Source organism: Felis catus, chromosome A1, assembly GCF_018350175.1.
Source record: "Felis catus isolate Fca126 chromosome A1, F.catus_Fca126_mat1.0, whole genome shotgun sequence".
NCBI classification, from domain to species: domain Eukaryota; kingdom Metazoa; phylum Chordata; class Mammalia; order Carnivora; family Felidae; genus Felis; species Felis catus.
In genome coordinates this window covers 107,323,503-107,350,683 of record NC_058368.1, presented here as the reverse complement: position 1 = coordinate 107,350,683, position 27,181 = coordinate 107,323,503, and the positions used below count along the sequence as shown (strand labels likewise).

General features: G+C 36.9%; 2 long non-coding RNA genes across 2 annotated transcripts in view; one reads left to right on the top strand and one right to left on the bottom strand.

Moving 5' to 3' along the window:
- LOC123385741 overlaps positions 1-19,185 on the bottom strand; it is a 527,360-nt gene extending 508,175 nt beyond the window's left edge. The window contains exon 1 of the long non-coding RNA XR_006598700.1: positions 18,489-19,185. This is a non-coding gene — a long non-coding RNA (uncharacterized LOC123385741). The remainder of the gene's footprint in view (positions 1-18,488) is intronic.
- Positions 19,186-19,188: 3 nt separating this feature from the next.
- Positions 19,189-26,787, top strand: LOC123385744. The gene is made up of 2 exons (XR_006598701.1): positions 19,189-19,594; positions 26,671-26,787. It is a non-coding gene; the product is annotated as an uncharacterized LOC123385744 (long non-coding RNA).
- The last annotated feature ends 394 nt before the right edge of the window (positions 26,788-27,181 follow it).

The following is a 27,181-nucleotide window of genomic DNA, read 5'->3' as shown; positions in this document are numbered from 1 at the left end:
TTTTGACTTGTCAGACCTTTATTCTGATTGGTCAGAAGTCTCTTCTGACTACTTAGCATCAGCATTTTATGAATCATTAAAAATTTTAATGTTTTCCAAGCTGGAACCATTATATACGGTCTTTATTATAATTTGAGAGTTATGATAACTCATAGGGCAAGTTCTTATACTCTTCTCTTAAGAGGTCTTGTCCACTCTTTGGGCTTTGTGCTTCCATATAAATTTTAAAAGAGATTCCTTTCTTTTTCTTAGTTTATTTGAGGGAGGGAGGGGCAGAGAGAAAGGGAGAGAGAATCCCATGAAGGCTCCACAATAACAACGCAGAGCCTGAGATGGGGCTCAAACTCACAAACCATGACATCATGATCTGTACCAAAGCCAAGAGTCGATGCTTAACTGACTGAGCCACTCAGATGCCCCTAAATTTTAAAAGAGATTCTCAAGTTGCATACAAAAACTGCTGGCACTCTGAGAGAATCACCTTAAATGTAAAATTGGGAAGACTATTTATGATTTTGTTTTTCTTTCTATAAATATGGAATACATATCTATTTATTCAGAGCTTCTTTAATAACTTTCAATAATACTTATTTCCAGACAAGTCTTACTCATCTGGTTACTAATAGTTTTGTTTTAATATTATTAATTCCTATTATTAATGGTGTTTCTCCTAATTATATTTCTAAATTATAATTAGTTTCTACTCCTTGCTTTCTCTGATTTACAACCCATTCATTTTTACTGTGGTTGTTAATCTCCTCAAGCTTACTTGTATTATCTTAACTTTTCTGCTTCTCCTATATTTCTATGCTATTGCCTTTGTTATTTCTTCTTACTTTTTTACCAATCCTATATTTATTTTAGCTTTTATCCTTGAAGATCACCAAAAAATTCTAATATTGAACAATTAACCATTCTTCAGAAAAATATATGACTTTTTTTTAAGTTTATTTATTTTGAGAGAGAGGGAAAGAGAGGGCTAGTCAGAGTGGGATAGGGGGAGAGAGAGACAGAGGCAGAGAGACAGAGGGACAGAGAGAGAAGGAGGGAAAGAATAAGAATCCCAAGTAGGCTCCACACTGTCAGTGTAGAGCCCAGTGCAGGTCTTGAACTCACAAACCATGAGATCATGACCTGAGCCGAAAACCAAGAGTTGGTTGATTAACCAAATGAGCCACCCAGGCACCCTGAATATATGACTCTTAAAATACTTTAATAAAACACTATACACACACACACACACACACACACATTCAGTTGGTTTAGGTTTACATACATCTTTCATTTCATTTCCCACCAACTCCTTTATATTTCAGGTTTTTCTCTCCCTTAAAAGCATATTGTCTCATTACGAGAATTTCCGCAGACAAGCAAGTCTGCCATTCTGGCAAAAGCAAAGTACCATGTGATTAATCTTAAAAATATTCTCAAAGAATAAAGCTCATCTATCTGCTCTACCCAGGATGAACACTAAATTCAAAGAGTTTTTTTTTCCTAAAGTTATAACTATTCATTCCTTAAGCAAATTCCAAATCTGGCAGAAATATTCACCCAGCTGGTATATGAGACAGTACTACAGCACTTTTAATTTCGTATAGTATTTTATTTTATAGAAGTTCATGTCTCTATTTCATAGATCTTTCCAAAAGTTCTGATTTGTTCTCAAAAATAGTGCTCCATTCAATAATCAGGAAATAGGTGTTTGTTGTCTTATGGCATTACATCATTTATTTTATTTTTCAGAGATCTCTTGTGAACTGTGATCATAGTCTGAAATACTACACAAGCACCATGAAAAACTAACTCAACTTTCCTTTGAAATCACAAAAAAATTCACCTATAAAATTGGGAGGCTAAGAACCAACAGAGTATACAAAAATTATGCTCAGCCAGCTGTATTAGAGATATTAAAATGACACAGGCATTTAGATAGACTGAATGCATTATTAGTGTGGCCTTTTCTGCCAGTTTGGTCATTTACTTATCAAAGGAAACCTCACGGTCAGGATCTGCATTCTTCACTACCTACAGTGATGCACAAAACTTCTGTGAAGTATCTACCCAGCAAATAATTCATTTCTTTTAGAAATGAAACTTTGAGCATTCTTATGTACAGTGTTCAAAAAATACTTTTATTTGCCATATAGTGCTAGCCAAAAGTGTATTTCCACACTTCTCTTGAAGAACCACATTTTAATGAAAATTAGCGCAGAAATCTTGTAGATACTCTAGGTATTTGTGACAATAACAAAATATTTCTTAAAGGCTGGGTAAGCAAATGATGCTAGGAGTTATCACTTAAGAGTCTGGTTTTAGGGAGCCTGGGTGGCGCAGTCAGTTAAGTGTCCGACTTCAGGCAGGTCACGATCTCGCGGTCCGTGAGTTCGAGCCCCGCATCAGGCTCTGGGCTGATGGCTCAGAGCCTGGAGCCTGTTTCCGATTCTGTGTCTCCCTCTCTCTCTGCCCCTCCCCCGTTCATGCTCTGTCTCTCTCTGTCCCAAAAATAAATAAACGTTGAAAAAAAAATTTTTAAAAAAAAGTCTGGTTTTAATAAAACTCTAGCTAAGTTACTAAATTGCTACACACAGTACTGTGCAAAACAGTAAGTTTTATGCCAGTATATTCTAACATCAAGTTTTTACGATTCCTACAACTGCCTTTGTCTCTCCTCCTTTGGTCAGTGGCCCACTGAAAATCTGCTATTTTCAGATTTGGATTAAATAACACACTGCAGGGTATGGGACATCACTATTTGAGTCACCACTCTAAGTCCAGATGATGCAGTTCAGAATCCTCAACCCTCTTGGGATAAATACTGAAAAATAATAAATGAGATAGAAGTTGCTAGTCAGATAAATGTCTCTCTCTCTCTCTCTCTCTCTCTCTCTCTCTCTCTCTCTCTCTCTCTCCTACAGGTTACTTCAAATTCAATTCTTTGTGTATTTCTTCCTGAGAAACCCTGCACTTGGCCAAGTAAACAAGTAGGCCTCATCACATGCTCTATGTATCATGTTATACCTTGTTTCATTTCCATTTTCTCTCACCTTGCATGCCTTGGGCTTCTATACCCAAAGTACTGCCAACATGATTACTGTCTCTGCTCTGTTTTCCCGAAGACTCAGGCAAAGGCAGTAGTACTGCATCTTTGTAACAAAGATTATACATAAAATTAAAATTACACATACAATTGGGATTGTATGTATATAGGTAGTTACAGGAAAAATATATTGTCTTTATATAAATGTGTCTGTTATCTCAAATTTCTTTCCTTAGAAATTAAAATCTTTCAAGGGTACCTGGATGGCTGAAATCAGTTAAGCATCGGACTCTTGGTTTTAGCTCAGGTCATGATCTCACGGTTCACTGGTTCAAGTCTCATGTTGGGCTCTGCACTGTCTGCAGAGCTTGGGATTCTCTCTTTCTGTCTCTCTCTGCACCTCCCCTGCTCACTCACTTCATCAAAATAAATAAATAAAGTAAATTAAAATCTTTCTCATATTCTGAAATTTCAAGAAAGACCATTATTAAATTAAATATTAATTATGCTAAGGCACAATATTAAAATAGATTTTCAAGGTTTGATTCAGGGCACCAAGACAAGCCAGAATTCTTCAGAATTTATGGGAAGATAATTAAAATTATAAAGTACTGTGATCATTCTGATGCAGTTTTAGAGTGATGGGGGTCCAGAGCTGATAGCCAGGAAAGAATTCTTGAGATATCTTTGGTGCAATAAGGTGATTAAAGCACAGGTACAGGACCCATGGGTAGATAGAGCTTTACTGAGGTAGTAATGAGTAAAAACTCAGTCATGAGACCCTTCAGATATTATCAGTGGACCAGAAGCTTGGAGTATGATTACCAATCTCTATATTGGTGGGTGGGGGGGTATATAAACCAAGTTTCCAAAGGAATTTTTACATATTAGGGTAGACTTACAGGATGCTGGGGGTTGGGCTTTTGCCCTTAGCAAGGGGTCACCATCAAGGCAGCTGAGTCCCTAGAGGAATGTCACTCTGCCTGTTTCAAGGACTCATCAAATAGGCTGTAGATAGTAAGGAAATTTAATTTTTCATTTGCCTTTGTTTCCCACATCAATTCAGTAAGAATACTAGACATTAGTTAAGAGTGAGAGTTCCCAAAATAAAGTACAAATAGGAATACCTTCTGATAAAGTTTTTTCTACCTTCTAAAATTTTCATTCCCTCATATGCATATAATGTTGTTTGACAGGGTAAAGTAACACGTGAAAGGAGAATTAAAGAACTATTCTACAGTGAAAAAAAAATTCTTGTAAAGATTTCTTCTCTAAGTCAGGCTTGGTCTAAGAATTTCCTTGCTTCTATGAATTTGGGAATGCCATGAAGAAATGAAATCATCTCAAGTTTATACAACCAATTGTTTGTGGTTTGCAGATTTTTATTTTTAGTTAGCAGTTCCAAATAAAAGTTTTCTTTTTTCTTTTAATTTTTTTTTTATTTTAGAGAGAGAGAGAGAGAGAGCAAAAGTGGGGGAGAGGGGCAGAGGGTGAGAGAGAGAAACTCAAGGAGGTTCCATGCTTAGCGCAAAGCCCAATTCAGGGGTGATCCTACAACCCTGTGATCAAGACCTGGGCTGAAATCAAGAGTCGGACACTAAACTAACTGAGCCAACCAGGCACCCCAGACCTCATTGTTTTTCTAAGATATCATTAGATGGCAATAGAAGATTCTGAAAATATGGTCTCATTTAAGCTAACTTTTGTGTTGCAATGCCAAGACACAAATCTACAAAAACCACAGAAAGTGAGACTTCATATATTGTTAAAGTTTAAGGGTAAGTTCAATGTTTGTGAAACTACAATTTTTAAACACTTTATTATTCAAACAATGGTCCTGAGATCAGCAGTGCAGGTATCAGCTGAAAGCTTGCTAGAAATGGAGAAATTAAGGCTTTATTCCATATCTACAATACTAGAAGTTCATTTCAACAAGGTCCCCAAAACAGACTATACACAAATGTTGGGTCCAGCTACAATCAAGAGAAGCATGAACGCAATAAATTGCCTAATTTAACTTTTGCTGAAACCAAGAGGATATGAAAAACTGTTTTCTAGTTTATTTTTTCCATACATATACGTATATATACACATATACATAATTTAAAATTTTTTTTTAATTTTTTTTTCAATGTTTATTTATTTTTGGGACAGAGAGAGACAGAGCATGAACGGGCGAGGGGCAGAGAGAGAGGGAGACACAGAATCGGAAACAGGCTCCAGGCTCTGAGCCATCAGCCTAGAGCCCGACGCGGGGCTCGAACTCACGGACTGCGAGATCGTGACCTGGCTGAAGTCGGATGCTTAACCGACTGCGCCACCCAGGCGCCCCAATTTAAAATTTTTTAAATGTAAAATTTATATACAAATATTTTATAAATAAAATAGCTGAAATATATATATAGCTATCTGTATAATATCTCTTTATATATGGAAACAATATACCTATATGTATAAATATATGAGAAATAAGATTTATTGGAAGGAAATGGCTCATGCAATTATGGAGGGTGAGAAGTTGTAAGATCCATATTTGGCAAACTGGAGACCCAGGAGACCCAAAGGTATAGTTCCAGTCTGAAAGACTGTAGGCTCAAGACCCAGAAAGAGTTGATGTCTCAGTTCATGTCTGAAGGCCAGAAAACACCAACAGCCCTGCTCAGGCAGTGAGGCAGTGAGAAAATTCCCTCCTAACTCCACCTTTCTCTCTGCAGGCCTTCAAAGGATTGGATAAAGCATTCCACATTAGAGAAGGCAAACTGCTTTACTCAGTCTATCAACTCCAATGTTAATTTTATCCAGAAACATCCACAGAGACACAGAAAACTGACACATGAAATTAACCATCACATCTGGTGGGGTCCAGCACTAAATGCTGGTAGCTCCACCAGAGAGTGTTTAACCGTAAATCACTAAAGAAATAACCTAAATGCAGATCTGGAATTAAGAAAGCCGTCCTCATGGGGTCCAGGCAGAATCATTTCCCAGTCCTTCATACAATTTTCATTGAGTTTTAAAGTAAATTAACACCTTCGGACCTAAAACAGATTCCAAATTAAATAACTACAGGCAGGTAATTCAAATGCAAAAAGCAGAGCATGTGTTAAAAAAAAAAAAAATCCAACTACCGGCAATATAATCTCGGAGTAAACATTTGGCAAAACAAAATGAAAGTAATACTCTACAAAAAAAAAAAAAAGAAGAAGAAGAAAAAGAAAGACAACAGAAAAGAAAAAGAAAGTAATACTGGACATTAATTTAAATTGTAGCAATATTTAGTTTTTAAATTCTTCTCTTCTGACATGTTACTGTTTTGACTTGTAATCTGAAATCTGACATATTTCTATGGCACCAAACTATAAAAATCAGGAATTATTTCAGTTTTTGATCCTTTAACTTGGTACAGTATTTATTTTTAAATAGTTTATTCCTTGAAAGAGTGGTACACAAAAATAGGTACTTACAAGCATGAATAATATTTTGTAGCAGGCTTTGTATTAGTAGATACGACTACTAAGATATTTATAGAATTCTGGTTTCTAATATTATCCCATTTCATTTTAGTACTATGTAGTCCTATAATTCAGTAACATCCCTTAGTAATTTTGCAGTCACACTTTCAAATGTATGAGAGAAAGTGAACTGGAAAATTATAGTTTATTTTCATAAAGTTTGTAATGAAAGATAATTTTTTTTGAAAATTGATCTCCAACCCCCAAATTTTTGGAATGCAACTCAGGCCATTACTTACATTTTGAAACCAACTTGGGCTGATGGAGGCAAACCAGTTTGTGTCTCGCAAATAATTGATTTTTGATTGACAGGATTTCCCACAATCATAATTTCACAACAAGTAAGCAAATCATTATACTGTTATACAACGGTATAAATTCTTTTAAAGAATTGGGGCGCCTGGGTGGTGCAGTCGGTTAAGCGTCCGACTTCAGCCAGGTCACGATCTCGCGGTCTGGGAGTTCGAGCCCCGCGTCAGGCTCTGGGCTGATGGCTCAGAGCCTGGAGCCTGTTTCCGATTCTGTGTCTCCCTCTCTCTCTGCCCCTCCCCCGTTCATGCTCTGTCTCTCTCTGTCCCAAAAATAAATAAACGTTGAAAAAAAAAATTTAAAGAACTTGCTAAGAAACAAAGGATTTCAAGAAGTTAAAATATTCATACAAAAGGCTCTGATCCAGTCTTCATTGGTTAGCTGATTTTAAATGTTTTAAAATTTCCATAGAAGGATTCAGTACCACTTCTTAAGAAAACTACCTAACCTCAGATGAATAGAGCCAACCACCCTACTGTGACTGCAGTTCATCAGTCAAGACTGAACTGTCTCCAGTTCAAGCCAGGAAAACACATCTAAGATAACAGGGTCTATTCTCATCTAGCATATACATCCATTTTCTTCCATCCCAATAGAACCCTGATTTTTTCCTAGAAAATCTAAGTGTTCATGCATCTCAGGGGAAAGTGACCCAACTGAGGCTTCCAGGACAGGCTTTACTGGTGTACATAAAATTCCTCTTTCCAGTGATTGTTTTTCCTCCATCTGGATATTAACATTTTAAATAAATGTGTTCCACACCTCATCAGACATCTTGCTAAAGCCTGAATATAAAATTTACATTGAGGAGGAGCAGCACATGGGCGGCTCAGTCGGCTAAGCTTCCAACTCTTGATATCAGCCCAGGTTATGATCTCACAGTTGGTGAGATGGAGCCCATAACAGACTCTGTGCTGATAATGTAAAGCCTGCTTGGCCTTCGCTCCCTCTCTTCCTCTCTTTCCCTCTCTCTTTCTGTCCCTTCCCCTCTATCCCTCCCCCATGCTTGCTCGCATGCACACACACACTTTCTAAATAAACATTTTTTAAATTTTGACACTGAGGATGTATATGGTCTTTAATGACACAATGAAGTGTTGAATCCATCAATCCTAAAACCCTCCCTTTCTCTGCAAGTTCTGCTTGTGAAATTATTAATTTTCCTTTTTTTAATGATTATTTATTTTTAAGAGAGAGAAAGAGCATGAGCAGGGGAGGGGCAGAGAAAGAGGGAGAGAGAGAATTCCAAGCAGGCTCAGTGCTGTCAGTAGTGAGCCCAAAATGGGGCTCAAACTCATAAAACATGAGCTCATGACCTGAGCCCATACCAAGAGTCAAAACTTAACTGACTGAGCCATGCAGGTGCCCCAATTTTCGTATTTTAAGCCAATTATGAGTTGGAACCTCTTATTCCTTGCACTGATATAATCTTATATAATACATGAAGGATTTCATTTTGAATTTTTTTTAAGTAAGCTCTATGCCCAACGTAGGGTTTGAACTCATGACCCTGAGATCAAGAGTCGCACGCTCTAATGAGTAAGCCCACCAGGCACCCCACTTTGAACTTCTGAATACAATTCCATCCCGTTGAATGATACAATGAACTTATGTTCGTGCAATATCACAATATGTTGTCTCCTTTTATTTTTCTCTAACAGATCCAGTGTCAGAAGGACGATTCCTCAGCTGTACTATGTGTAGACAGTGTTAACAATTTTGACCAGTTGATGTTAAAATTTATAAGATGCTTTTTAAAACAATAATATAATGTTCTTTATGCAGAGCTTGTCATGGGCATCATGTCAAATGCAAGACTCCTATCAAAATGTTATCTACTTGGAATTATTTACATCTGTATTCTCAACACCTGCCAAGGAATAATTTAACTCTTTTCATGCAATTGTTCTGGAAATTATCAGCTAAATCTTCAACACGCTGATGAGTAGCATTTCTGGTAAGAATTAATTTAGAAAACATCATTTGTGGTTTTTAGGTTCACTATTTTTGCTGCATTAATAGTTTCTCTCATCTGCCAGAGGTTTTAAAAACCTAGATAATATTTTTGCTTAAGACATAACTGCATTCCACATAGTACTAGTTATTTTTTTCACATACTGAAAAAAAGTGAAACTTGTTAAAACTATGGTCACTAAGTATTTTTTTAACTTTCAAAACTTGTAATTCTGACCAAGTAATCATGATTCATAATAATGTCTTTGTATTTTTCTAACACAGACACATTTGGTTTGCATACAAACAAGTAGCATTCTCTTCCATTCCTAGTAAAAAAACACGTGATTCCCATTTTTCTTTAAAAATATATTGCTCTCTCATTTTTATTTCCCAATTTTGAGAGAGAAATATTTCTCCTGACTCCACTGTAAGAAAGCAAGAGCACAGCACAGTAATAAATGGCAACTGACACTTTGTTTCATTGTCAAAGAAAAAACAGGAAGTGGTAGAGACTGGAGAGAACTAGAGAGGGCAAGACCCAAGTGAAATGGGCTGTTGCTATTCAGCACCAGCTACTTTGTGTCACATTGGAAGGTGACCCAAGTGTTGCCAGAATCTGATTTTTCAATGGAAACCGGAAATTTTGTGTGTATGAATCACCCAACTTTAGATGATGGAACCAATTTACACTTGAAAAGCCCTCTTTGGGCCAACACTGTGCAAAACATAAAACACCCATCTGTGGACCAGGTATAAACTTCAAGCTACAAGTAGAAAACCACTGGTCTAAATGTTAATGAGTGAATATTCAAATTCATCAGAGAGTATCAAAGAAAAGGTCAGTATCCAAAATATATCAAGAACTTACAAAACTCAACACCAAAAAACCAAATAAACTAATTTAAAAATGGGTAGAAGACATGAACAGATATTTCACTATAGAAGACATACAAACTGCCAACAGACACATGAAAAGATGCTCAATAACACCCAGCATCAGGGAAATGCAAATCAAAACCACAATGAAAATACCACCTCACACCTGTTAGAATGGCTAAAATCAAAAACACAAGGAACAACAAGTGTTGGAGAGGATGTGGAGAAAAAGAAACCCTCATGCACTTTTGGTGGGAATGAAAACTGATGTACCCACTGTGGAAAACAGTATGGAGGTTGCTCAAGACATTAAAAATAAAAATTATCATATAATTACAGTAATTCTACTACTAGGTATTCACTCAAAGACTACAAAAACACTAATTAGAAGGAATATATGCAACCTTATGGCCACTGCAACATTATTTATAATAGTCAAAATACAGAACTAATTCAAGTGTCCACTGAGACAAATGGATAAAGAAGATGTAGTATATACAGTGGAATATTACCCAGCCAGGAGAAAGAATGAAATCTTGCCATTTGCAACAGTATGGAAAGTTCTAGAGGTATAATGCTAAGTGAAATAAATCAGTCAGAGAAAGACAATTATCATATGAATTCACTCATATGTGGAATTTAAGAAACAAACAAAAAAGAAACAAACCAAAAAACAAAAACAAAAACAAAAAACCCAGAATTTTAACTATAGAGAATAAGCTGTTGGTCAGCAGAGGGGAGGTGAGTGGGAGGATGGGAGAAACAGGTGAAGGGCATTAAAAGTACACTTATCATGAAGACTACTGAGTAACATAGAGAATTGTTGAGTCACTGTAACGTACACCTGAAATGAATATAAGACTGTTAACTATACAAGAAAGAAAGAAAGAAAGAAAGAAAGAAAGAAAGAAAGAAAGAAAGAAAGAAAGAAAGAGGGAAGGAGGAAGGAAGAAGGAAAGGAGATTGATTCATCAAGGAGCTGTTACCAGGCAATAACCAACAAGCTAAGAGCTAGGGAGCTTTAAGATTAGGGCCTCTTTTTAAAAATGTAAATTTACCTTTTATTTCTCTAAAAGATATTCATGCACAATTTGAAGGGAAAATGGTAACGAAAGCTTTAATATGAAAAACAGTAGTCCTCCATCAAAAGAAAGCTAGAGTAGCCAAATTTATATCAGATAAACTAGATTTTAAAACAAAAACTATAATAAGAGAGGAAGAAGAGCAATATATCATAATAAAGGAGACTATCCAACAAAATCTAACAATTGTAAATATTTATGCATCCAACTTGAAACACCAAAATATATAAAATAATTAATAACAAACATAAAGCAACTCATTGGTAATCATACAATAATAGTGGAGGACTTTAACACCCCACCTATAGCAATCGACAGACCATCTGAGCAAAAAAACCAACAAGGAAACAGTGGCTTTGAATGATACACTGTACCAGATGGACTTAACAAATACATTCAGAACATTTCATCCTAAAGCAGAATACACATTTTTTTCTAGTGCATGTGGGACATTCTTCAGAATAGATCACATACCAGGTCACAAATCAGGTTTCAGTCAAGTACAAAAAGAACGATATTATACCATGCCTATTTTCTGACCACAATACTATTTAGTCAACTATAAGAAAAAATTTGGAAAGACCACAAACACATGGAGGTTAAAGAACAGGTTACTCAAGGATGAATGGATTAATCAGAAAATTAAAGAAAAAATAAAAAAAATACATGGAAACAAATGAAAACAGGACAGTCCAAAACCTTTAGGATGTAGCAAAAGCAGTCATAAGAGGGAAGTATTTAGCAACACAGGCCTAACTTAAGAAGCAAGAAAAATCTCAAACAGCCTTATCTTACATTTAAGGGAGCCAGAAAAAGAACAAAAAATGAAGTCTAAAGCCAGAAGAAGAAGAAAAATAATAAAGATTAGAGCAGAAAGAAGTAATATGGAAACAAACAACAACAACAACAAAAACAATAGGACAGATCAATGAAACCAGGATCTGGTTCTTTGACAAAATTAATATAATTACTAAATCTCTAGCCACACTTACCAAAAAGAAAAGAGAAAGGACCGAAATAAATAAAATCACAAATGACAGAGGAGAAATAACAACCAACACCATAAAAATACAATTATAAGAGAATATTATGAAAAATTATACAACAAATTGATAATCTGTAAGAAATGGATGAATTCCTAGAAACATATCAACTACCAGAACTGAAACAAGAAGAAACATAAAACTACACATATCAATAACCAGCAAAGAAATGGAATCAGTAATTTAAAATCTCCCAACAAACAAAATCCAGGGCAAGATGGCTTCATAGGAGAATTCTATCAAACATTTAAAGAGTTAATACGGGGGCATGTGGGTGGTTCAGTCAGGTAAGTGTCTGATTCTTGATTTCATCTCAGGTCATGATCTCAGGGTCGTGGGATCAAGTTCCACAGAGGGCTCTGCGCTGATAGCTTAGAGCCTGCTTGAGTTTCTTTCTCTTTCTGCCCCTCCCCAATTCATGGGCACACGCTTTCTCCCTCCTTCAAAATAAACATTTAAAAAAAAGGAGAGTTAATACCTATTCTTCTATTCTGAAAAATAGAAAAAGAAGGAAAACTTCCAATCACATCCCATTAGGCCAGCATTACCCTGATTCCAAAACCAGATAAAGATTCCACTAAAAAAGAGAACTACAGGACAATATCCCTGATGAAAATGGATGCAAAACTTTTCAATAAAATACTAGCCAACTGAATCCAACAGTACATTAAAATAATAATTCACCACAATCAAATGGGATTTTTTTCCCTGAGCTGCAAGGATGGTTCAATATTCACAAATCAACCAATGTGATACACCACATTAATAAAAGAAAGGATAAGAACCATATGGACCTTTCAATAGATGCAGAAAAAGCATATGGCAAAGTACAACATCCATTCAGGATAAAAACCTCAACAAGGCAGGTTTAGAGGGAACATATCTCAACATCATAAAGGCCATGTAACAAAATCCCACAGCTGATATCATCCTCAATGAGGAACAAATGAGAGCTTGTCCTTTAAGGTCAGGAACAACAGAGGAATGCCCACTCTCAAAACTGTTATTTAATGTAGTCCTGGAAGTCCTAGCCCCAGCAATCAGACAGCAAAAAAATATAAAAGGCAGTCAAATTGGCAAACAAGAAGAAAAACTTTCACTATTTGCAGACAACATGATACTCTATATAGGAAACCCAAAAGACTCCTCCCCAAATTTTCTGGAACTGATATACAAATTCAATGAAGTCAGAGGACACAAAATCAAAGTACAGAAATCTGCTGCATTTCTATACACCAATAATGAAGCAACAGAAAGAGAAATGGAAGATTCAATCTCATTTACAATAGCACCAAAAACCTTAAAATACCTAGGAATAAACTTAAGCAAAGAGGTAAAAGAGCTGTACTCTGAAAACTATACAACACTGATGAAAGAAAGTGAAGAGGACACAAATGAAAAAGCATTCAATACTCATGAATTGGAAGAACAAATATTATTAAAATGTCCATACTACCCAAAGCAGACTACACATTTAATGCAATCTCTATCAAAATATCACCAGCATCTTTCACAGAACTAGAACAAACAATCCTAAAATTTTCATGGAACCACAAAAGACCCTGGATAGCTAAACCCATATTGAAAAAGAAGAGCAAAGCTGGAGGCATCATAATTTTGGACTTCAAATTATATTACAAAGTTTTACTGATCAAGACAGTCTGGTACTGGAACAAAAAGAGACACATAAGATCTTTGGAACAGAATAGAAAATCCAGAGATGAACCCACAACTATACGGTCAACTAATCTTTGACAAAGCAGGAAAGAATATCCAATGGAAAAAAGACAATCTTTTCAATAAATGGTGTTGGGAAAACTTGACTACAACATACAAAAGAAATAAAAGTGGACAACTTTATTACACCATACACAAAAATAAATTCAAAATGCATGAGAGACCTAAATCTAAGACAGGAAACCATCGAAATCCTAGAGGAGAACAAGGCAGTAACATCTTTGACATTCACCATAGCAATTTCTTACCAGACTCATCACTGGAGGCAAGGGAAACAAAAGCAAAAATAAACTCTTAGGACTTCATCAAGATAAAAAGCTTCTGCACAGCAAAGGAAACAATGAACAAAACTAGAAAGCAACCATTAGAATGGGAAAAGATATGTGCAAATGACCTGATACAGGGTTAATATCCAGAATCTGTAAAGAACTTATAAAACTGAACTTCCAAAAACAAGTGAGCTAGTAAAAAATGGGCAGAAGACATAGGTAGACATTTTTCCAAAGAAGACATCCAGATGGCTAATAGATACATGAAAAGATGTTCAATATCACTCATCATCAAAGTTATACAAATCAAATTACAAAGAGATATCACCTCGCACCTGTCAGAATGGCTAAAATTAACAACACACAGGAAAACAACAGGTGTTGGCGAGGACACTCTTGAGCTGTTGGGGGGGATGCAAACTGGTATAGCCACTCTGGAGAACAGTATGGAGGTTCCTCAAAAAGTTAAAAATAAAATTACCCTACAATCCAGCAACTGCACTACTAGGTATTTACCCAAAGGACATAAAAATACTCATTCAAAGAGATAACATGCACCCCAGTATTTACAGCAGCATTATCAACAATAGCCAAATTATGGAAAGAGCCCAAATGTCCATCGACTGACAAATGGGTAAAAAGTTGTGGTAAGTGTGCATATATACGAGCGTGCATGCGCGTGCGTGCGCGCACACACACACACACACACACACAATGGAATATTACTCAGCCATGTAAAAGAATGGCGTCTTGCCACTTGCAACAATTAAATTCCATTGTACATGTTTCCATTCACTATGACAGTGTTTAAGCAAATTTGGAGTATCTGTCCACCTTTCTCCCTTTATTTGAGCTCCCCTAAAATCTTTTACAATCTAAGTAAGATCACAGCACTTCTCTATTTACAGTGTCCTAAGGCTTTCCATTTTTAAGTTAAAGCCAAAGTCATTATACCTTATAATGCCTTATATAACCTCTAAGTTACCATCACTTACCACTTCCATCCCCACTGCTGTTTTATAACCACATGTGCTTCTTTGCTCTTCCTCTAAACTCAAGTACAGTCCCATCTTAAGACTTTGCACTTACTATTCTCTTTGCTAAGGAAACTCTTAGATATAAGTCTATCCTTACTTAATTCAAATCTCTGCTCAACTGTCACCTTACTAGAGAGGCCTTCGCAACCTCCATGTACAAGACAGCAACCTCTGGTCACTCTGGTCCTGTCTTCCTTAGCCCACTTTACTTTTCTTCATAACACATAATATACTCTGACATATTTGCCTGTTTTGTTTGTTTTTTGTTTCCTCCAGTGGAATGTGGGTATGGCACTTTTCATCTCCAGTACCTGGAATGGTACTTGACAGTTAGTAGATCCTCATTAAATACTCACTGGAAGGTTGAATTCCTAAAGCATTTGGTACTATTTCTGTGTTGCTCATTATACTCAGATTCACACTGCAGTTCACATTCACACCTGGTTTGTTTTGTATATTACACTGCCAGATTTCTGAGTAGTAACATTATGCAAAACCCCAGTATGAGCACATAAGAATGGAAGAGATAAACAAATGCATATTGTTGCAGAGAAACAAGATACACTCCTTGATAAGAAAGAGGATACTTAGAGGAATAAAGCATGCACATTTCGAAGAAATCAAATATATACAGAGATATCTTTTGTCCACTTAGTTCATCCAGAACTTTGAGAGGGATCAATAGCTTTTAAAATATATTGAAATACTGAGGACCTGATGAGACCCTTCTTTCTTTTATGTGATTCACCTTACTCAGCAGCCAGTATGCTCCATCTCATAATTGAGTCCTATTTAATTTAGTCCCGAATATTCTCAGACTTGGTTTATAATGAATAAAATAACTGAGAAGCAAAATAGGATGAAGTAATAATTTTTCCAAATATCTTTCCCCAGGGAAAATTCTGCTTGTTAGTACTAGCCTGAGTTGATCTGAAGGCTTATAAAGAGAAAATGAAAGATTTGTAAATGGTTCTGTTTGTTTTAAGTAAAAGTAAGAACGCATTACTTTTATTCTCTAGGGGGAAAGTATGCAGCAACTTGATTCTACTCTTTCCACTGCAGCAGCCAGAAGCAATTTCTTCATAAGCATTTCCATTCTTTTTCTCCAAGTTCTCTATTAAGTATTTTAACAGCAAAATGTTCACTAAAATAAACAGGGGAGTTATGTGAAAATAAAACAAAAGTGAGTATTTAGGTTGTTTAGGTTAAAAAGGAAATCAATATGATCTACATGACTTCTACTTTTGTGAATTTATGGAGGTTGGTTTTTTTTTTTTTTTTTTTGGTAGCCTAATAAATAATCAGTTGTACAAGTTTTATCAGAATACACAAAGAAAAAGTATTCTCGGGGTGCCTGGGTGGCGCAGTCGGTTAAGCGTCCGACTTCAGCCAGGTCACGATCTCGCGGTCCGGGAGTTCGAGCCCCGCGTCGGGCTCTGGGCTGATGGCTGGGAGCCTGGAGCCTGTTTCCAATTCTGTGTCTCCCTCTCTCTCTGCCCCTCCCCCGTTCATGCTCTGTCTCTCTCTGTCCCAAAAATAAATAAACGTTGAAAAAAAAATTTAAAAAAAAAAAAAAGAAAAAGTATTCTCTATTGTCAGGGTACTGTGTTTGAGACATGCTGATTAGGTCAACCACCTGATTTATCATATAATGCACTCTTCCATATGTTGGGGTACCTCATCAATCATCAACTGACAGAGGTTATTTAAATTCACCTACAACTATTATGAATTTCCACTAGCATTTTGCTTTATGTATTTTTGTGGTATGACAGTTGGTAAATAAAGATGCCTCAAAGTTATAGACTTCTTGTGGACTGCGTGCTTTATCTTTAAAGGGCCCTCTTTTTCTCATTTAATATTTGCTTGGAACTAAACCAATTCACCAAGTCCACTACTTTGTTAAATATCCAAATACATCCTTCATTCCATTAGTAACTATTTCAATATCTGGCTATTTTTTATTTCTAACTTTAGTCACAGTGCTACCATGATATACTGAAAACTCAGAACTAAATTATAAATTTAACCACCACCAGCACATGAAATAGTAAGGAAAAAGAAAAAAAAATGGGAAAACTGATTAAGTTCATAAATATACAAACAGCAAAACTGGAAACAAATGAAAATACACAGTTTGTAGTTAAAATTGATTCTTTAACTGGTACTGAGGTCAGAGTTGGTATGATCATAGAGCCATGTTCTTCAGATGGTAGAGTTGAGTGATACAAATCTTTTTTTCCTGTGGGGGGCTGAACTTTGGTAGTTGTGGTGGTTGTAGTTACTATTATTATTATTATTATTATCATAATCATCATCATCACTGGTTTGTTTGAAACCTCCATGAACATTTTCAACTGGATGTGTAAGCGCTAAGAGGCATCCTGAGATTTTCTGGAGTTTCAGACATATGTCTCCTCTACTGTGTAATAACATCAATCATATTCACTCTGGAATCAGTCACCAAAGTTTATCAACTACCTTCTTAATAATGATTCAAGGGCAGGAGAAGCCCCAAAGGTCAACAGCATGAACAGCGAGGTCAACCGAACCATTATTTTGCACCCTTGTGAAAACATTCTTGCCTTTGGAAACCAAAAATTCTAAATTATCAAAAGCACAGACGGAGAGAATGAAAGCAAAATCTTTACAAGAGAGTGAAATAATGAAAAGTACTATGCCCTTAGTGGCTGTATTCTGGCTCTGGGGCAAAAGAAAAGAATCAGATATTAGCTACCGGTTCAAAGCAGACAGAGCACCCTGTGGGACAGCACCTCAAATTTCAAAGTTGTTGTCCTACTGAAGTAATTTATTGACAACTGCACCATTTTGTAATGAATTCTTTAAGCATCAGCATGTTTTCCCACTTTTTCACCATAAAATGGTTTCTTTGTTAAGAGCAATGTATAAGGGATACAATAATGAGGAATAAGACATTTATGATTGTCTAAAAAAGACAAATCGGTATCTAGAATAAATGTTTATTCCAGGAAAGGGGAATTTGTGCCCCATCCATGCTGATGTGGTTGGTTTTACCCTCCCTAACGTAAGGAAAAAGGGTCAGTTTTTGTCTCTGCTGTTAGCAGATGAGGCACTTAGCAATGGGGTTAACCAGTTCAACTTTGCTGAGCGAAAGCCAAAGTTTTTGAGAACCCTATAAATCCCATCTTCACCACCTTGGCCACTTATTAACCCAAAAAGCAAACAAAGCGCTGAGATAACTGGAAAGAATTACACAGACATAAAAAAAAAAAAAAAAAAAAAAAGTCATGTCCACTTGATTACAGAAAGCCTGTTCTGCAAAGAGCGCCCTTGATGACGATTCAGATGGGACACAGGTGTTCTTATACTCTGGGCCCATTCTGAGAAGACTATCCTTAAAGTGGGCTCAAATCTAGTTCCCAGTCCTCAAATACTTCTTCCAATTATCTGACCATTCCATCTAAACATCAGCCACTGTTCATGAACCAGTTTATAGTCACACTTCTTGCCATCTTTTTCCAAGCCCTCCAGATATATATTAGGACAAAGCCAACAAGACACGACCACTTGCTTATTACAGTTCAAGGACACCCGGGGGATAGCGCAGGAGTTCATTTCTGGGTAGTACCATCATTTGTGCATACATACCTGCAAATCAGGTTTAGTAATTTACTTCCTCAGTCAACTCTGTCTCCGGGAACTTGACATGTGGCCACAGATACAGGCTGAGGCAGAGAGGGCTGGGCAACAGAAGGAGATGCACTCAACATCCAAGCGCACGCGTGTGTGGAGTATGCAACCTTTCAGCAGGCCTGGGCCTATGAGCCCCCCAGGGCTGCGGGGCCGCGGTCTGTCCAAACCACCTGACTATTGTTTTGGGTGAGGGGTCCCCCTCGCAATATGATCTGATGCTTGGGACGGCAAAGGAGAGGACGGTGAATCCGCATTTGGTCACGCGGCTTGTCTGAACACGGGCTTCTCCAAGAACCAGTACTCCCAGGTGCCTCTCATTCTACGACCCACAGTTCTCGCCAATGAAGGCTGCCGTGTTCCTGTATCTGACTTCAAGATGAATAAAGGTCTCTGCGCAGGTGTGAGCGGAGACCACGCCAGATACCTGGTTTGCCTCAAGAATTCCCGAGTGGAGCCTGGAAACAGGCCTCTCCTGAACTGGTTCAGGCCGCTGGGTTTCATCTCCCCTCACTCCAGAGAGCAGCTACCCGCCAGCTTGCGCGGGATCCTGGGCGGGCGGATTGGCATGCGCACGCGCTCTCCGATGGCCCCGCCCCCTAGCAACCACGCCAGCAACCAGGATTCCCAAATGCCTCTTCCGGGAGGTTCCAGGCTATCCCCTTCCCATCGTAACCTGGCAAAACTTTTGAATTCCCTGCAGCTCTGCCTTCATGGGGAACACGTGACATTAGGTAGGGTAGGGGTTGGAATTAGTTAGATGCCTCGGATACCTCATAAACCCCTACAGTGACCTGGCGCTTCCTTACCCTTCAACTGTTCCAAATCTCAGGTTCCCCGAACTTCAAGGCATGGGCGTGGGCAGAACGGGCCTTTCCCCTAGGCGTTGGGCTTTGGGGCTATGCAGGCCTGTGGGGCCTTGGCGTGTCCAAACCTCCTGCATTTTGTCCTGTGTGTCGGGGGTCCCCTGCAATACGATCTGAAATGGGGACTACCAAGGCGGCGACAATCAGTCTGCTTTGGAACCTTCATGCAAACTACACAAAAGATATAAAATAAGACAGGTACAAGCATCTGAAACAACAGTAAGGGCTGTAAAAATGGGAATACCGAAGCTAGTGACATTTGTCCATCTCATTACATGTGTCTACAGAGTGAGAAGAAAATATAGGAGGTAGTGTCACATAGTGGTTAGGATTGTGAGCTCTGGAGACAGAGAATACCAGTCCAATCACTTAATAACTGAGTGATGGGTCAGCTAGTTTTTTGGGTCTCATGTTTAACTATAAAAATGGCAATACTTGAGGTATGTACCTCATAAGGTTGTGGTGAGGCTTAACTAACATAATATAAAACATTTAGAATAGTACACAGCATATGAAAGAGCAGAATAATGTTAGCTATCAAGATTTAGGTTATAAAAAGAATCTTCCTTGGGATGCATGAGTATAAAAAAATACAAAATACAACGTAGGATGCAGATGATCTGGGGGAAGCAGAGAAGTGATAGATATAATTGTAAAGTTGAAAAAGCTGTAGAATAACTATATGAAAAGTATTAAACAATTTATACGCAGGTGAGAAAAAAGGGCTCCAACTGAGAGATAATCTCATTGGAGGACAGCACAAGAGGAAAAAAAGTGCATGAAGGAAGGGAATAGCATCCCAAAAATTTAATGGAAGGAAAGCACAAAATAGCAGTAACTTTTATAGAAAGAGAAAACACTCAAGAAAGAGGGATGAGGAAGAAACAGGAGAATTCAGACGACAATTTAAAGGGTGAGAAGGAATAGGTGGCATCTATATTCAGTAGAAAGTTGGGGTGATGAGGATGGATGTGTTGTTAAATTGGATGTTGGGGCACCTGGGTGGCTCGGTCGGTTAAGCGTAGTACTCTAGATTTCTGCTCAGGTCATGATCTCATGGTTTGTGAGTTTGAGCCCCATATCCAGCTCTGGGCTGACAGCGCAGAGCCCGCTTGGAATTCTGTCTCCCGTATTCCTTTCTCTCTGCCCCTCCCCAGCTCATTCCCTGTCTCTCTCAAAAATAAATAAACTTAAAAAAAAAAAAAAAAAACAGGTTGGATGTTGATCACAGGAGCAGACATAAAAAGGCTCTACTCTGTAAATGATTAGAAGTAAAATACCTCACAAGGACAGGGACAAAGTTATTACTTCAGGAAATTTTTACGATTACCTACTGTGTGCTAGGTCCTATGCTAAATCCCAAGACTAAAGAGGTAAATAAAACATAATCCCTGCTTTCCAGAGTTCAAAGTGTAGTGGAGGAAAGACAAGAAAAGCAACCAATTATAGTGCAGAAGGAATAAGTAACTGTAGAGTTTAAAACGTAGTTCTTTAAGAGAATAAAGGAAAACTACAAAAGAAGGAAGTGTGGTTAAACTGGAAAGACTGAATATAGCTTCCAAGAGGTTATTTTTCTCATTCATTTATTCATTCATTCAATGTTTAGCAATCCCATGCAATAATTCCTGATAGCATCTCAAAGAATGAATAGTGACTGGTCAGGAAGGCAAAGCAGAAAAAAGAAAGGGAGTGGGGGCATACTTGGTATACAGCTGGAATACAATGTGGACAGAGGATACTCTCCAGCTCACTTCCTTAAAGAGAAAAGGAATTGCTTGAGGGAAAAATGATGGAAAGGGGGAGTTACATATACGATAAAGTAGGAATTACACTGTTCTTACATTCCCATGGAAAATAATCGAGAAGCTGGAAAATAATGGAGTAGTATAGTTGCTTTATATTCTCCCTTTCCCTTTCTAGGACTCCCTTTCCGTTTCTAGGACTCCACTTTTTAGTGGAGTATATTCTCCCTTTCCCTTTCTAGGACTCCACTCTTATCTCCTGGTTCTTGTCCCCAAAAGCTGGTTTTTATGCACTGCATCAATTATACTACTTGTCCTCTGGCTTCTTGAAGGTTTCAGCCAATAGCAATGAGTAGTACCAGGAAATAAAGATGGGGTTATTTATTCCCCCCAGCTTCTTCTCTGCCAGGCCCTGCTTTGACAATTACTATGTTCCTCTACCTAAGACCACAGCTCCTTCTCACCAGTTCTGTCCCTCCGGATGATACATTTTTAGAAGAGAGATAAGAGAAGTGGCAGGGTCTTTAAATGAAAATTGACATCATTCCCTCTGCCTCACTACACAATATATTGCAATTTAGAACATTCCAACCCAGGCCGTAATACCGTGAATCTCTATCCACGTTGAGGAGGACTTAAAAGAAGGCACTTGCACAGGCACATCAAATCTGGAAAACTTGAACATCTTGAAATAAATCCTTTAATATTTACCATATGTTCACACTCGTTTAAAGTCTTAATATGATACCCATAGTTCATAAATCCAATTTGAAGACTGCTTTCCAGCTTTATTAAATACTTATGGTTTATGAACATCATCATTCCTTTCCTAAAGCTATATAAAAGGGTATTAGCTGCTCTCTCTTCTTTAAAACCAGTTATTTCATCCTTTACCAAAAGATAGTAATTCCTGTTTCCTTCACCTCTAGTGGGCTTCCATCAACCATGTCCAAACCTAATAAATATTCCCTTCCTTAAACTTTCTTCATTTCTGCATTTTGAGTATGCTATCTCTTTCCTGGCAGAAACATGACTAATAGAGCCAATGTAATGAAGTTTTATGAATCACGTCTTCATGCTTCTTTGCACCATTAACTGACCCCATGATTCAGGTAGTGGAATAATTTCATATACCCATTGGTTAATGTGGAAGACAAATATAGGTAGAAAAAAGAAGTTAATTAAGCTCTTAACAGAAAAGATCATCTTAAAAACTGTGAGTCTTCATTTCAAGAGCTAGAAAAAAGATTTCCTTGAATTCCAAATGATTGACTTCTCATTGAGAACCAAAGCCAAGAGAACTATACATATGGGCTAGTAACATAAACCATAAAATAGGAAAAGATTCAATATTATGAGAATAGGTTTTTTTTTGTTGTTTTTGTTTTTGTTTGCCAATGTGGAGCAGGGATGCTTTTTCAATTATAAAAGGAGGAGGTGGTATTTTGGAGAGAAATGTCTGAAAAAAAGTAGAAAAAAAAAAGCATAGATGCAAATGTGAAATCCTGTCTTTGGTTCTCCATTGGATTGAGATCCTCAGGATCAGCTGAAAGGAATTCCACATAGATTTTGGTGAATCTGAGAATAGATAAACTTATTCTTCACCTTGTGTGCTCTAAGGCTTTCTTGTGCCTCAGAGGAATACACATCAAAATAGTACCCAGGCAAGGGCTGAGTGGGTGACCTAGGCAAACGGTCCAGAGGCAAATTCCTGGAGTCCTTTATACACCACAGCAGTGATGGAAAGCATCAGACAAGAGTCCCAGCAGGATGAGAAGTATGACTAAGAAAGAATAAGGAAGACAAAGAAGATACAAATTACAGGGATATCTTTAGTATTATCTGATACCTCAGGATGATAGGGATCAGGTGTGATGCTCTTCCTCAACAGAAGCCAAAACCAAGACTCAAAGGGTATGACCACATGATAACTATCTCTTAGTGCCATAATGGTAAATGGCACATTAGACTCTAGGTATGTAACCAAGAAGTAAGAATAAGAAAGAGGAGGTGGGGACCTGGATTGGACTGGATATTTACCCAAAGTGATTGAATTCTAAAGCAGACATGACTGAGTTACTAGAATTGGCATATTTAAGTGTTCTACCATCAACAGAAATGGTAGGGCTTGATCTTTCTAATTGATTTATATATAAATATTTTCATCTTCATACTTCTAAATATTGTGGATTGTCATAACTAGCAAAGATGTAGTGATGGACAGAATTCCAGAGCAAATCAAGCCCTTTATAGGCAAACAGAGCCATATTAGCATTCATAATCGTAGAAAGGTGACTGCTCTGGGTACAGGTAGGGATATAGGGGATGTTGGAGAAACTTTACATGAAGAAGGGGAAATCATCTGGGTTTTTGAGAATAGAATGGATTGCAACTAGAAATGAGTTAACTATAAGAAGAAACAACTGGATCATTAATTCTCCATCTTTTAATTTTGGTCAGAAAACAATATTAAAGGAGGGATTGATGAACAGAAAGAAATCACATAGTGCATCACCAAGGTAATTGGATTCTGCAGCCCATCTAAGTTGAATCCAAAGGTGAACCACAAGTATCTAAAATTTCTGCCAATCCTGTCCCTACACAAATAATGAATATAACAAAGAGATGGCACCTCGGAGAATAGTGACTTGAGATAATCATGGTAAATTCAATCTATTTACAGCTTCAGCCTAGCTCCAGCTCAACATAGCCTGGAAGGAATCTGTATAAACAGCCCTGAAACAAGCTGCTAGACACAGGAAAGGGCTTGCACCCTCTGAGAAATAAACAAAACATGTACATTTAGTCTCCAAGATTCTTTTATAAATAATTCTCAGAATATAATAAAATACATTAAAAACATAAAGAAAGTGGAAAGTGTGACTCAGAATCAAGAGAAGGAGTCAATAGAAGCAAACTTGCAAATAGGCAAGTTACTGACATTAGCAGACAAGGAATTTAATACAGTTATTAACAATATATTAAAATATTTAAAGGGAAACATGGATGTAATTTGTAAAGAGATGGGACACTTTAAGAAAAAAATAGGAACTCTAAAATAGAACTAGGTAGACATTTTATATCTTAAAACTCAGTAACTGAAATAAAAATTTTAATGGATTGTTTTCCTTGCAATGCCCAATCTGTTTTTAAGTCATGATCCAGTGATAGCTGAGTAAAGTGAGGTTAAAACCAAAAGAAAATATCAGAAAAACTAAAATCAGAAAGACTTACGTGTACTGAAGACATTGTAAAGAAAAGTGGTTCTCATACATAGCTGGTAGGACTACAAGTGAAATAGTAAACCACTCTGAACAACCCGTTGCACATAGTAATAAGATTAAATATACACCTATTCTATACTCTAGCAATTTTATTCTTTGGATTACGTGGTGAAGGGAAACAAGGGCACATACACACAAAAAGGATTTATTCATGATAGCCCCAAACTGAAAACAATTCAAACATCCACCCATAGTATAATTGATTAAGAGTGTGGCATACTCAGTCAATGGAATACAGCAAAGAAAAAGAAAATTACTGCTACATGTAACTACAGGGGTAAATCACAAAAACGTTACACTGAACAAAACAAACAGGACTCAAAGATATACCGACTGTATGCTTCTGTTTATATGAAATTCAGAAAGGGAACAAAACTAATTTATGGTGGCAGAGTTTAGGATGGTGGTTACGTCTGGGTGCACATTTACTAGAAAGCTTTAGGGAAAAACTACTGGGGAAAAGGGATATGTTTTGATCCGGGTGGAATTAATATGTTTACATATGAAAATTCATCGAGTTGTACTAAGATTTGTGCGTTTTATTGAATTCACATGATACTGCAATAAATAAAAGGAGGACACACTTTAGCATTGGCTATTACAGCAAAGGAGACATTTTGAAAATTTCAGGATGACACAGCTAAATAAAAAAAATAAAGTAGCAAAATAATAAATATGATATGCTTAGAAATTGTCAGAATGTAGGACAATATCTATTAAGTGGCTACTGGTACCATATTTTAGGGGGTCTCTTATGTGAAATAGTTTACACACTCTCAAATCTTGGTGCCTGTATTACAGTCCTTGGTGTTCCATCTCTTGGCCAAGAGACCCGGGCAGAGTAACTTAATCTCTGTGTTTCTGCACCCTCATTTGTAAAATAGAGACAATCATAATACTTAACTCGTAAGGTTATTATAGAACAAAATGAGAAAATGTCTATAATCAGTAGAGTACTAGAAAATGACTAGACATCAATAAACTTATTATTTTTATTATTATTTGCAGTGTTATCTAAACCTGTATCCTTTTCAGATATTAATATTGGTTAAGAATAACCCATGTATCTTTTTCAAAGAAGGTCACAAATACCGGATAAGGAATTCTTTCATGATCAAATATTTCTGAGGATTTATTCTAAAAAGTAAGAAAAGATATGTAGGAAGGCAAACTCATTCAAACAGAAAGATCTAGGGAAGGGAGAGCACTTTACACTCTTATATGCATGCATGAAGAGACAATTTTATAGACAATATGTTGAAAATTTTCACAAAATTGAAGATAAAGGTCATAGACTTTAACATTTGGTTGTGAAAAATAATTCTAAATGCATGTTTATTCTTGTCGTTATCTAGCCCTTGTTTACAGAATAAATTCCAAAGTCCTTAGTATGACACTAAAGGTCTTTGGCCTTTTGTGGAGATGATGCCTGCCTTCTCTCTTTTGTCCAGAAGGGTAATTTGCAGACTCTGTTGACTCTCCAGTGCATTCCTCTACCATGGCATTCCATGTGTTTTCCAATGGCTCTTCTTCCTCTTTTGCTAGGCTATAATTTCCTTAAGGGCAACAGCCCTAAGAAATTAGCCCCAGAAATTAGCGCCGTGGTCATACGAAGAGGAATATAGTGGGCACACCAAAACTATTTACAGTATGAATAACTATTTAAAAGTCTAGAATTAATAAGAGAAAGTGGGAAGGGGAAAGTCAGAGAACACACACAGCTATCTAAAGTTATCAGAAACATTTATTCTTTACATCAACGTATAATGTGATGAGCAGGAGGAGAGCCAGCATCTGCCTAAGGGGAGAATGCTGAGAAATAAAGATAAAAATAAACAACTTCTTTATGTATCATTTTCAGAGCAATAAGCAGTTATTTGGAGCCATTCATCAACAATGACTTAAGGGAGGAAAAACGATGATGATGATGATGATGATGATTTACTACAATGGAAAAAAAGAAAGGAAATAATTTTGAAAATCCCATTATTGAAAATTAAAAGTTTCCATGAATATTGAAATGTATGTAAATCAAAACTGTTCTGAATGATAAAAAAAAAAAAAATCCCAAACATAGGGTACAGAAGAGGGTGATAGATTGAAGGGAAACAAATCACTAGATTTATAAAACCCATGTATGCATTATCTATTGGAGTATAAGTGATATGGTTTGGTTGTAGGACAATTTTAAACATGAGATTTATCTATTATTCTTTTATATAAAAAAGAGTTCCTCTTTATTTTTCAGGTTATCTTATGAACGGATAAACAAAAATGCTGGATTTACCTGTGTGAATGTGCCACATTCTTCAGAGCACTTGAAAATGGCTGGAAAGGTAAAGCAAGTAAACACGCTCTTCTGAGATTTAAGTTTCCTCTGTCTAACACTTTTCTCTAATCACGACTCTTGATTGACACATTCTCCCATCATGGCATTTGCAGCCTGCTAGAAATCCTTTGTCTCTGTGAGAGACTGACAGGCAATGTTATAAAAAAAAGTGTGCTGTGAAGTGCTTTTTAAACCTATTTTCGATGAATACACCTGCCTTCTTGAGAAAAAAAAAGTTCAACTCTTGCTCCTTTTCTTTACAGTTCACTACATCGTTTTGTTTATTTCAATTTGTCTGATGATACTGAGATTGAAATTTCAAGCTTCAAAGATAGTTGGTGTTTCTTTCCCTGGCTTTAGTCTGCAGTTTTTAGGGGAGGGAGATGATGAAATAAATTTCTATGCATACTGAGTGTATTGTAGATTTAAA